The sequence below is a fragment of the Lathyrus oleraceus genome, chromosome 5, assembly GCF_024323335.1.
Source record: "Lathyrus oleraceus cultivar Zhongwan6 chromosome 5, CAAS_Psat_ZW6_1.0, whole genome shotgun sequence".
Taxonomy (NCBI): Eukaryota; Viridiplantae; Streptophyta; class Magnoliopsida; order Fabales; family Fabaceae; genus Lathyrus; species Lathyrus oleraceus.
This window is the reverse complement of record NC_066583.1, coordinates 419,580,187-419,592,289: the sequence shown is the minus strand read 5'-3', so window position 1 is coordinate 419,592,289 and position 12,103 is coordinate 419,580,187. Positions and strand designations below refer to the sequence as shown.

Below are 12,103 nucleotides of genomic sequence, written 5' to 3'. Positions count from 1 at the left end.
ATCCCGTTAAATGGATTCTTTTCAAGAGTAGAAAATATTTCCTCATAAATAGTTCTATTTAGACAATCGAAACATCACTTAGCTGACGTGAATTACATTCAACCTGTCTTTACCTGCATTTATTATTTACTGTTATTTTGCAAACCCAATATCTCTTTTATACCGCCTTAGATAAACACTGTAACGATAGAAATCGATAGATTGATGATTGGTCGATGTGGGATCAATATTCTTTTATATTACTTTGACGTTATTCGTGCACTTGCGAATCCCGACGATCAAGTTTTTGGCGCCGTTGCCGGGGACCAACTTCGTCAAATTTCGTACCCTGTTGTTACATCGTATAGACTAAGGCATTATTAGCCGTAAATGCGAAGAACCTGTAGTACCGGAAATTTAGTAGATCTTTTAGCGGAACCCAAACGTTATACTCGTACACGCCTCTTACTCATCGGAATTAAGAAAGCTATGGCCGAGAATCGCGATAGGCGACCTCTTAAGGAATTTTCCCAACCCTCTGATGAGGAACCTAGTTCGAGTATAGTAAACCCTCTTATACCTGCTAAATTTTTTGAACTAAAACCGTCTTTGTTGCAATTAGTGCAACAGAACCAATACGCGGGTCTCGCTACCGAGAACCTGAATCAACATTTAAAAGTTTTTATCCAACTAGCCGACACCTTTAAATCTAACAGTGCTTCACCAGATGCGATCCGTTTAAGATTATTTCCTTTCTCCCTCAGGGATAGAGCACATTCATGGCTAGATTCACTTCCAGCTAATTCAATAACTACCTGGGAAGACCTTAGGAGAGTATTCCTTGCTAGATATTTCCCCCCTAGTAAGACTGCTGTTCTTCGAAACCAAATAACTAGATTTGCTCAAAACCAAGGAGAATCGCTTTTCGAAGCTTGGGAGAGATATAAAGAGCTATTAAGAGTCTTCCCACACCATGGCCTAGAACAATGGCTGATCATTCATACCTTCTACAATGGACTCCATTATAACACCAAGATGAGCATCGACGCTGCCGCAGGTGGCATGCTGATGAACAAACCTTATCAAGAAGCTTGTGACCTAATTGAGGATATGGCCCAAAACCATTATCAATGGGGAACTGAACGAGCATCAATAGAGAAAAAGGAGACCCAAGGTGGAATACATGAAGTGAGCTCTCTAGACATGATGCAGGAGAAAATGGACGCTTTAGCCCTTAGGATCGAACATATGTCTACAAACACTAACACCGTAGCAGTAGTCCACACTGAGTGCGAACTCTATGGATCTAAAGGACACGAATCGGCAGAGTGTAACCTTTTGAACGAATTAAATACCGACCAAGTGAATTACGCCCAAGGTAACCCATTATCAAACACTTACAACCTTAGACGGAAGAATCATCCAAATTTCTCCTATTAAAAAACCAGAACCCTATCCAAAATCATGCACCTCAGAGACCGCAAGGTTATCAAGCCCAAAAACCAAATCAACTTATGCAAGCTGTTCCCAAGAAGTCTAACCTTGAGAAGATCATGGAAAGCTTTATATCGGGCCAGACTCAACAAAATAAAGAATTCCTAAACCAAAACATTCACGTAAACGAACTTATAACGCAATTAGGAACCAAGGTTGATCAGATAATCACTCACAACAAGATGCTTGAAACCCAGATCTCATAGGTAGCATAAAACCAAGCCCCACAAACTACACCTGGAGGCCAATTTCCTGGACAACCTCAACCAAACCCTCGAGGGCAAGCTAACGCTATCTCATTACGAAGTGGGACCGCTTACGAAGGGCTGCAAAACCCAGCAATGAGTGAGTCCAAAACTTCTACCAACCAAGAAGACGAGTTAGAGGAATCCGAGAAACAAACTACCCAAGAAGGTGAAGCCAAGGATAAAACTTACAAACCACCACCCCCGTACAAACCACCAATCCCGTATCCGCAAAGACTTAAACAAACCAAAGTGAACAACCAATATCAAAAATTTATAAAAGTGATAGAAAAGCTTCATGTAGAGATTCCTTCCACCGAAGCTATCACCCAAATTCCGTCTTACGCCAAATTTCTCAAAGAAATCTTAACTAATAAGCGTAGGCTCGACGATCCAAAACCCTTGGAATGCAATTTTATTTCCCAGGATAAACTTGCTAAGAAGGAGAAAGACCCTGGTAGTTTTTCTATACCTTGCATTTTAGGAAATCATGTGATCGACAAAGCTTTCCTAGACTTAGGCGTTAGTGTAAGTTTAATGCCCTTAGCTGTATGTAAGAGGTTAAACCTAGGAGAATTGCCACCAACTAAGATGTCCCTACAATTAGCCGATAAGTCTGTTAAGTATCTTGTAGGTATTTTAGAAGACATCCCAGTTAGGATCGGTCAACTTTATATCCCAACAGACTTTATGGTCATGGATATAAAAGAAGACGAAGATATCCCTATCCTTTTAGGTAGACCATTCTTATCAACAACCGGAGCTATAATAGATGTCAAAAGAGGGAAATTAACCTTCTAAGTAGGGGACGAAAAGATCGAGTTCATTCTTTCGAAATTCCTGATGGCACCAATTCTAGGAGACGCATGTTATGCGATTGATATCATAGATGAGTGCATAAGAGAATTTGATCAGGGAGAACCTAAGATCGAACCATTTTTAAACCCGAATGAAAAGGATGACGAGTTAGAGGAAACAGAACCTCACACTAACGAATGTTTGGATCTTACTCCAGACCCTTCAACTAATTCTCAAAAACCAGCCCAAGAACTTAAGGAACAACCCAAGAACCTAAGATATGAGTTCCTAGATGAAGATATGAACCGCCCAGTAATAGTTAGTGCCACCTTAAACCAAGAGGAGACGAATCGACTCTTGAACGTTTTAAGAAAATCCACCTCTTCCTTAGGGTACAACATCTCTGATTTAAAAGGTATTAGCCCATCCGTGTGTATGCATCAGATCTCACTAGAGGAGGATTCAAAACCTTCCAGAGAACATCAGAGGCGAATTAACCATGTGATGAGCGAGGTGGTGAAGAAGGAAGTCCTTAAACTACTGGAAGCTGGTATAATCTATCAGATCTCTGATAGTAAGTTGGTAAGTCCTGTACATGTGGTACCCAAGAAGGGAAGCATCACAGTCGTGCATAACGAAAAGGGAGAGCATGTCGCTAAACTCATAAAAGGCGGCTGGCGTATATGCATAGATTATAGGAAGCTCAATAAGGCAACTAGGAAATACCATTTCCGCCTTCCATTCATAGATCAAATGCTTGAGCGTCTTGCTAGACACTCTTACTTTTGTTATCTTGATGGATATTCTGGACTTTTCCAAATACCCATTCACCTCGAGGATCAATAGAAAATAACCTTTACCTGTCCCTACAAAATGTTTGCTTACAGACGAATGCCGTTTGGACTCTGTAATGCGCCAGCTACTTTCCAATGTTGTATGATGTCAATCTTTGCAGATTATCTCAACAGAATCATGGAAGTATTTATGGACGACTTCTCGATGTGTGGATTAAACTTTGAAGATTGCCTTATTAACCTTGAGAAAATCCTAGATAGATGCGCAAAAGTTAACCTAGTGTTAAACTGGGAGAAGTGTCACTTTATGGTCAAAGAAGGCATAATGTTAGGACATATAATATCTGAAAGAGGTATTGAGGTCGATAAAGCAAAAATAGAAGTTATAGAAAACCTTAAACCTCCTAAGACAGTTAGAGAAGTCTGTAGTTTCCTTGGACACGCCGGTTTCTACCGACGCTTTATAAAAGACTTCTCTAAAATAACAAATCACCTGACCGGCCTTCTGATGAAAGACATCAAATTAATTTTCGATGAGAAATGCATCAAAGCCTTTAACCAGTTAAAACAAGCATTAATTTCAGCACCCATTCTACAAACCCCGGATTGGACTAAACCCTTCGAAATAATGTGTGATGTTAGCGATATCGCTATAGGAGCTGTTTTAGGGCAAAGAAAAGATAAGAAACTACACGTAATATATTACGCTAGTAGAACCCTAGATGCCTCTCAATTAAGTTATACAACAACAAAGAAGGAACTCCTAGCTATAGTTTTCACAATCGATAAATTTAGGTCTTATCTTGTAGGATCTAAGATCATAGTCTATACAGACCATGCAGCTATCTGTTACCTTCTGAGAAAAAAGGATGCAAAACCTAGATTACTCAGGTGGATCCTTTTGCTACAACAATTCGACTTAGACATTAGAGATAAAAAAGGAACAGAAAACATAGTTGCTGACCATCTTTCCAGATTAGAGCATTTAAATCCAAATCATTTACCTATAAATGATGACTTCGCCTATGACAGACTAGTAGCTAAGATAGATACCTCTCCCCTTGAACCTGATAGAGACAACCTTGGGACAGTTTTAGAGATTAGCAAAGTCCATGGTACGCTAATTTTGTGAACTATCTAGCTGCTGATATCATACCACCTGACCTCAACTATCAACAGAAGAATAAGTTCTTTAAAGATATAAGACACTTCTATTGGGACGAACCACTCCTTTTCAAAAGAGGAACTGATAACATATTTCGACGTTGCGTCCCGGAAGAAGAAGTTAGAAACATCATAGAGCATTGTCATTCTTCACCCTATGATGGACATTCAAGCACATCCAAGACACACGCTAAGATCATTCAAGCTGGTCTTTATTGGCCGACATTGTGGCGTGATGTCTATGCTTATATTGTACGATGTGACCGGTGCCAGCATGCTAGGAATATCTCAATACGCGACGAAATACCTTTGAGGAACATCCAAGAAGTAGAACTATTTGACGTTTGGGGTATAGATTTCATGGGACCTTTTCCATCTTCATTGGGAAACAAGTACATTTTGGTAGCAGTTGACTATGTGTCCAAGTGGATAGAAGCTATAGCCGCACCCACCAACGACACAAGAGTAGTCATCAAGATGTTCAAGAACAATATCTTTCCCAGATTTGGAGTTCCATGACTTGTCATAAGCGATGGTGGATCACATTTTATATCCAAAATATTTAATAAACTCCTAAGGAAATATAGAGTGAAACACAGAGTAGCAACACCATATCACCCCCAGACTAATGGTCAAGTAGAAGTATCCAACAGAGAGATTAAGCAGATCTTGGAGAAAACTGTATCAATATCTAGAAAAGATTGGTCTGAAAAAGCTAGCAGAAGCATTGTGGGCTTACATAACCGCTTACAAGACCCCCATTGGAACTACACCGTACCAGTTGGTCTATGGGAAGTCATGCCACTTACCTTTTGAACTCAAGCACAAGGCATATTGGTCCATCAAGACGCTAAATTTGGATTACCTAGCATCTGGCAAGAAACAAATCCTTGATATTCACAAATTGGAGGAACTTCGCTAGAACGCTTACGAGAGTGCCGTTATATACAAGGAGAGAACCAAAGCTTGGCACGACAAGAGGATCATGAAAAAGGAATTTAATATAGGAGACTCTGTTCTTCTCTTCAATTCGAGATTACGTCTTTTTCCAGATAAGCTGCGTTCGAGATGGACAGGCCCCTTTGAGGTGTCCAAAGTCCTGAAATCTGGAGCAGTTGAAATCCGGAACAACTCCTGTAATCCATTTGTGGTAAACAGACAAAGATTGAAGAAATACCAAGGAGGTGACATACCCACAGAACGTCATGACCTTACTCTGACCGACCCTCAAGTTCCTACCTCTAACATACAAAGTTCGAATCGTCAAGCTAACGACGTTAAACAAGCGCTCCATGGGAGGCAACCCATGATTTCTTTTCCTTTACTTTTACTATTTTCAATTTATATTTATTTGTTTTATATGTATGTATATCTATGTGGAGACTAACAGTTATAATATTTGTGATTTCAGGTGTCCTCTGTTTCTAATCTAACTTTACAGGAATGGAGAACATTGACACTATGCCAGTAATATTTCGTGACCCAGTTCAAGAGCAGCGTTACACCATGCTTTCACAGCGCCCGATGCTGCCTACTAGATATCCCGACTCGAGCTGCATGGAGGCACTGGGCATTGAGCCTAGTGTCAGGAACTTATGCAATCAGTTACAGTGGGATGAATATACAGATGCTATGCACGTGACTTACAGGAAGCTGACCTTGGAGTTCCAGAGCTCGCTTGTCTACGAGCCTTTTGTTGGCCACGCTAGTGATGGAGGATACATTAACTTCAGCTTGTTTGGGGCATACTACACCTTCAACCACAAGCATTTCAGCGACTTGCTTGGTTTCCAGACTGCCTATGATGCTTAGTCCGAGCTCCCCATGAGCTACTTTCTGAGCCCAGACGTCGAAAAGTTTTGGAGCGATATCACGTGTGGAGGTAGTCCTGACCCTTCAACCCAGATCTCCGACAAGATTCACAACCCTGCTTTCCGATACTTCCAGATGATCATTGCCCACACCTTCCTGGGGAAGAGTGACCCTGATGCGCATGTGAGTGCTGAAGACATCTTCTTCATGTACTGTACCACTCAATCACGCCCAGTAGACTGTGGAGCGTTCTTGACCGAGAGCCTATACCTTAATGCTCGCTCTGCTGCAAGCCCCATACATGTCGGAAGCACAGTGACTCACATAGCCTCATCCCAGGGACTCAATAGGAGACTATCTCACCTGACGCCTTATTGCAGCTACACCTTGATGGACATTGATTTCTGTCAGGACCGTGGTCTAATGAGGAGATCCTCTTTCCATCCGGATCAATACAGGCTGTTAATTAAGGGTGAGACCATTCACTATTTCACTTTACCTGACCCTCAGGTGACTTGTGTTATTGATCAGGCCAACTGGGTCTACGCCATAGAAGGGCAGGGAGAGACAGTGGATGCGCCGAAGATTGCACCGATCAGAATTAAAGTCCGTACCAATAATCCTAATCTCTAGACTCTAAGCATGCAGTCCAAATTGGTTAAGATCGCATGGAGATAGCCGAGCTTCGCCAGGAGCTTGCTGACGTTGCCCTGCAGGTCGAGGTAGTAGTTGCCTCACACGACACCGAGACTGATATGTTGAATGATGAGATCGCCAATCTCCGACGCCAGATCACGGAGCTTCGAGGCTACGAAGTCGAGGAGACTCCACTATGTCCTGAGCGTTGATGCCATCATGGACCGAGAAATACCATTTGAATTTCCCTATTTTTCCGTACTTATTATTCACACCTATTTTTATCGTTTCCTATGACATTATGCTTGCTTTATTTTTCCTAAGATCTCTGGACTCGTGAATTATTATTGACTCTTCACACACACACACACACACACACACACACACACACACACACACACACACACACACACACACACACACACACACATATATATATATATATATATATATATATATATATATATATATATATTAATTATTATGTTTTTTATGTCCATAATTTTATTTTATTTTGTTTTATTTTACTTTACTATTTTATTTTGTTTTATCTTATTTTGTTTTATTTTATTTGATTTTGTTTTACTCTATTTTTATTTCATTTTATTTTATTTTATCAAGCTTAAAATCAAAAACAAAAAAAAAACAGCATTCGCGGATACCTATATGCACCCCCCCATTACAACAGTCGATCCAAACCGTATTCGAAGACATGGCGGGCGCCATAAGCTCCATGGCGGGCGCCATGACGTAACTGTCAGATTTACCTTTTTCACTATTTATACCTTCTTCAACCTCTCCAACCCTATTCTCTTTTTCTCCAAACTCCACCAAATTCATAAAATTTTTCAAGCTTCTCATTTTCACTACAAGCCATTACAATTCTCCAACTTCACTTCTCCAACTATCCACCAAAAATCCATTAAATCCCATTTTCTCTTTTCTTTTCTATAAATACTCATTTTTCTCTACAACCTCCATTAATGGTCAGAATGGAGTTTTACAACATCACTTTTCGTGGAGGAAAGCCCGGTGAGCGACAAAACAAGATTTTGCAAAGATTGCAAACTCGGGAGATCCTTGCTACCAAGTATGTCGACGAAGACTGTTTGTACACTCTAGGCACATATCATAGTGTATTCCACATGCTAGAAAATTTAGGATTACACGATATTTTTGCTAGTAAAGCGCCCACCTACGATAGGCTCACTAGGGAATTTTTAAGTTCCCTAATTTACACTGTCCATCCTGGCACTGCTAGCACGGTAGGCACCGTTTATTTTAGAATGTTTAATGTAGAAAACGAGTACACTACCGATGCTTTAGCGGGTTTGCTCGGAATGCCTTATGGTGATGGTGCTATTTGTCAGACGCCCTTATATGCTGAATGGGAACTCGAGGCACTTACCTTTTGGAACCAATTATCTAATATGAATGTCACTTCCTTCGAAGGAATTTTGGCTTCTAATATCCATAACCCGGCCATACGTATTTTTAGATACCTTTTGGCATGTACTATATTTAGCCAGGAAAATTCTAACAAAGTAAATGCCCGAGAATTGCTATTTTTACAGGGGTGCCTCACTAATCGCAGGATCAATCCTGTTTCTTTCATGTTGGCCCATATGTTTTCCATCCTTAAGAAAGGAGGAACCATCTCTTTAGGTGGTTTGATTACCTCCATTGCTAGAGCGTTGAATCTACACGCTGAGTTAGCCACCTTGGAACCACTCCCTCACCGCACCATTAACTTGAAGTTTTTGAAAGATATGAAATTATGCAAGGTGCGGCGAGAAGGTGGTTTCTACCTCATGATACATGGTGCAGCTGTACCTAGTGTTGTCCTACCTTGCTCTCAACGTACAGATGTGCGACATGCAAGGAATTGGACATACGATCTTGATGCTCCACCCTTTACCGGTCCTTTTCCACCTAACATTCCTATGGACGAAGGGCAGGGGACCGATGATGGTATGACCGGCGCGACAAGTCACCGACTCATAATATTCCTGCTGCATCACCTGCACACATCACACCTTCTTCCTCTAACCCTTTTACAGGTACCACTCCCGGTTTCTACATCACCGAGGAGATGTGGCGTGAGCACCTGGCTTGTGAGGAAAGGTGTGACACCCTCCTGAACACCATAAACCAACAACTATCAAATAATATGAGTTTTATGGTAGCTTCCTAGCAGCGTAGTGAGCGAGCACATCAGACTGTCACTGAGTCTTTGCTTGCGATCACTAATGAGCAGAAACGCATGCGACAGTCTAATGAGCGTCACTTCACTCTCATCAAGGCCACCCAAGGATCTCTCCTAGGTCGCTCTCAGCAGTTGCAGGAAGGACTTAGTACTTGATCCAGACGTCGTCGACCCAGGCATCCTGACTAGGGCGGTGACGGTGACGGTACCGATGCTCACCCCTAGCTCTCTCTCTCTCTCTCTCTCTCTCTCTCTCTCTCTCTCTCTCTCTCTCTTCCAGGTTACTCCTACCCTATCTCATATCGAAACATTGAGGACAATGTTCGGTTTAAGTGTGGGAGGAGATTTCATCTCTTTTCATTTTTCCTTTATTTTTATTGCTTTTTATCGCTTTCCTTTACTTTTATCACTTTTTACCATTTTATTTTAATTTTAGTATGTTTTATGTTTTAGTTGCTTGTTTTTCCCTTTCAATAAAATAACATGTGTCTGACAAGTCATCCGTGTAAGTGTATCCTTATTTCCCCCATTTCCTTAACCTTACCAAAAAAAATTTTTAGCCAAGAAAACAGTACATCTCGAACATTCAGGCTTTAAGACAGGTTTATAATAGGATGTAAAAGACTTGGGAAAACTTTTTCTAAAAATCGGTATTGTCTTAACAACTTAGGCTTCATGATTATAAGAGTCGATCCCGATACCCCATATGATGTAACCCTAGTTTTTGTTCCAAATAAGTCCTTAAGTAGTTTATCCTAGCAGTCATCTCCGGCTTAAGCATGCTCTACGTAGGGGACCGATGAAAATAAGTGAATGATCACAAAAATCCCTGCTTTGTTCCCAAGCCGCATGAAAATCCGGGCTAGGTGACTCTCACACAGTCATTTAACCCAGCAAAATAAAAACATATGCGGAACATGCAGAAGAAGAAAATAAAAAAATAAAATAATAAGCCTATTTGTTTGTTGGTTCAGAGGTATCTGGAGCTGAACTTGGTAGGGTGGACTACGATCCAATCCCCCACAACTGCAAATTGGATTGAATAAAGGGGTTACACCAACTTATGTACCGGAGCCCCAATGCTTAGAAAAATAAAAATAATAAGCCTATTTGCTGGTTGGTTCAGAGGTATCTAGTGCTGAACTTGGTAGGTTGGATTATGATCCGATCCCCCACGACTGCAAATTAGGTTGAATAAAAGGGTTACACCAACTTATGTACCAGAGCCTCATGCTTAAGATCATAATCACTAACCGGTCACTTTACTATGAGTATGTACAGATATCAGGCTTAATGTGATTGCACTTGAATGAAAATGACTTTAGGAAAACAAAAAGAAGGCTTAGGTATGGTGGGGTAATGTGGATTGATTTGTATAGGAACGAAGCCTACGACCGCTATTGCGGAAAGTGTCACTATAATACCCTTAGTTCAATTAGTTAGTACCTATCGATACACTCCTTTAATGAACTCGTAACTCTTTTTGCCTCAAATTAACTCTAGTTGATACTGATTTTCTTACATAAACTATAAAGAGTTTTACTTGAGGATAAGAAAAGGTTTAAGTGTGGGAGAATTTGATCACACCGAATTACACCGTGTTTTTGACTCGGATTTCAGATGTTTATCAGGACTTTATTATCATTTTATTTGTACTATGCTCTCTTTTCTCTTGTTTTCAGATATTTAGCACTTTCAGACTCTTTTGGAAGAAACGAAGCAAAAAGACCTAAAATTAGGTTTTTCGGCGCAATGACACACATGGCGTTGCACATGGAGGCCGTTATAGGGGAAGCCATGAGTCATCAGCCCTCAACTAGGAGGTAACCGCCACGTTTCCATGATCCACCCCATTTACACACATGGCGGGCTCCATGAAGGGATGGCGGGCGCCACCTTTGGAAATCACGTTCTCACTAAGCCCCACTACGGGGAAGTTGGAGGGCACCATGGTCTTTATAAACTGCTAAAAATCTCTATAAATAGCTCATTTCATTTGGTTTTCTAGCATCCAACTTAGTTTTACAACACTAAGCATATATTTATCATTTGTAATAGCGATAATCCGTCCAATCGGGGGGTTATCGCACCTTTGTGAGATTGAGTTGGGTCACTTCGGGTTGCTGTCGTCTTTAGCTTCATAAATCGGAGGTTTATTTTTGTACCAGAATCGAAGCCTCCGTTTGAAGGAGGTTCTTATTTATCGCTTTCTTTATTTATTTCCCGCATCGCTTTTATTTTATTTATTTCCCGCATCGCTTTTATTTTATTTATTTCCCGCATCGCTTTTATTTTATTTATTTTCCGCACTCGCTTTATTTTATTTATTTTTCGCACTCGCTTTACTTTATTTATTTTTCGCACTCGCTTTATTTTATTTATTTTTCGCACTCGCTTTACTTTATTTATTTTACGCAATTTAATCGTTCTCTACGCCTCACATTCTAAAACAAACTTTTCATCATGATTAACACCGTTATGCTTGTTTGTGTTACCATGTCTGGCTAAATCTTTTAAAGGTTAGAAAGTAAGGACCGCGGTTAAAGTAATGTTTCACATATTGAAATTTGTAGAAATACTTTAAAGGCTGTTTTGATTTTTAACCTGAGTTTTCTAAAACAAAGTTGGTTAGTTTTAACTATTCGAGGAGTGCGAAAGCACCCTGGCTTAGTAACTAGGAATCTTTATCATTTTAAGAAAAAACTATTTTTGAAACTGTTTTCGGACGCGTTGATAGGTTTAAAGTCAGGAAATTCCTTGGGTAAACTTTCCAAATCAAAATCACTTTTCAACTAAGTTTACGAGTCTCATTTCTTAAAAATAGGTTTACTACTTTAGCGTTCTGCGCACCTTTTATAAGTGACAATAAAAGGCCTTAATTTAAGGGTAAACTCGGTTCTGAATACGTGAAAGCGACAGTTCCCGTTAAATGGATTCTTTTCAAGAGTGGAAAATATTGCCTCATAAATAGTTCT

General features: G+C 40.3%; 1 non-coding gene across 1 annotated transcript; it reads right to left on the bottom strand.

The window, feature by feature from the left end:
* Positions 1-852: 852 nt before the first annotated feature.
* Positions 853-959, bottom strand: LOC127089089 (small nucleolar RNA R71). The gene has a single exon (XR_007790867.1). It is a non-coding gene; the product is annotated as a small nucleolar RNA R71 (small nucleolar RNA).
* Positions 960-12,103: the final 11,144 nt, after the last annotated feature.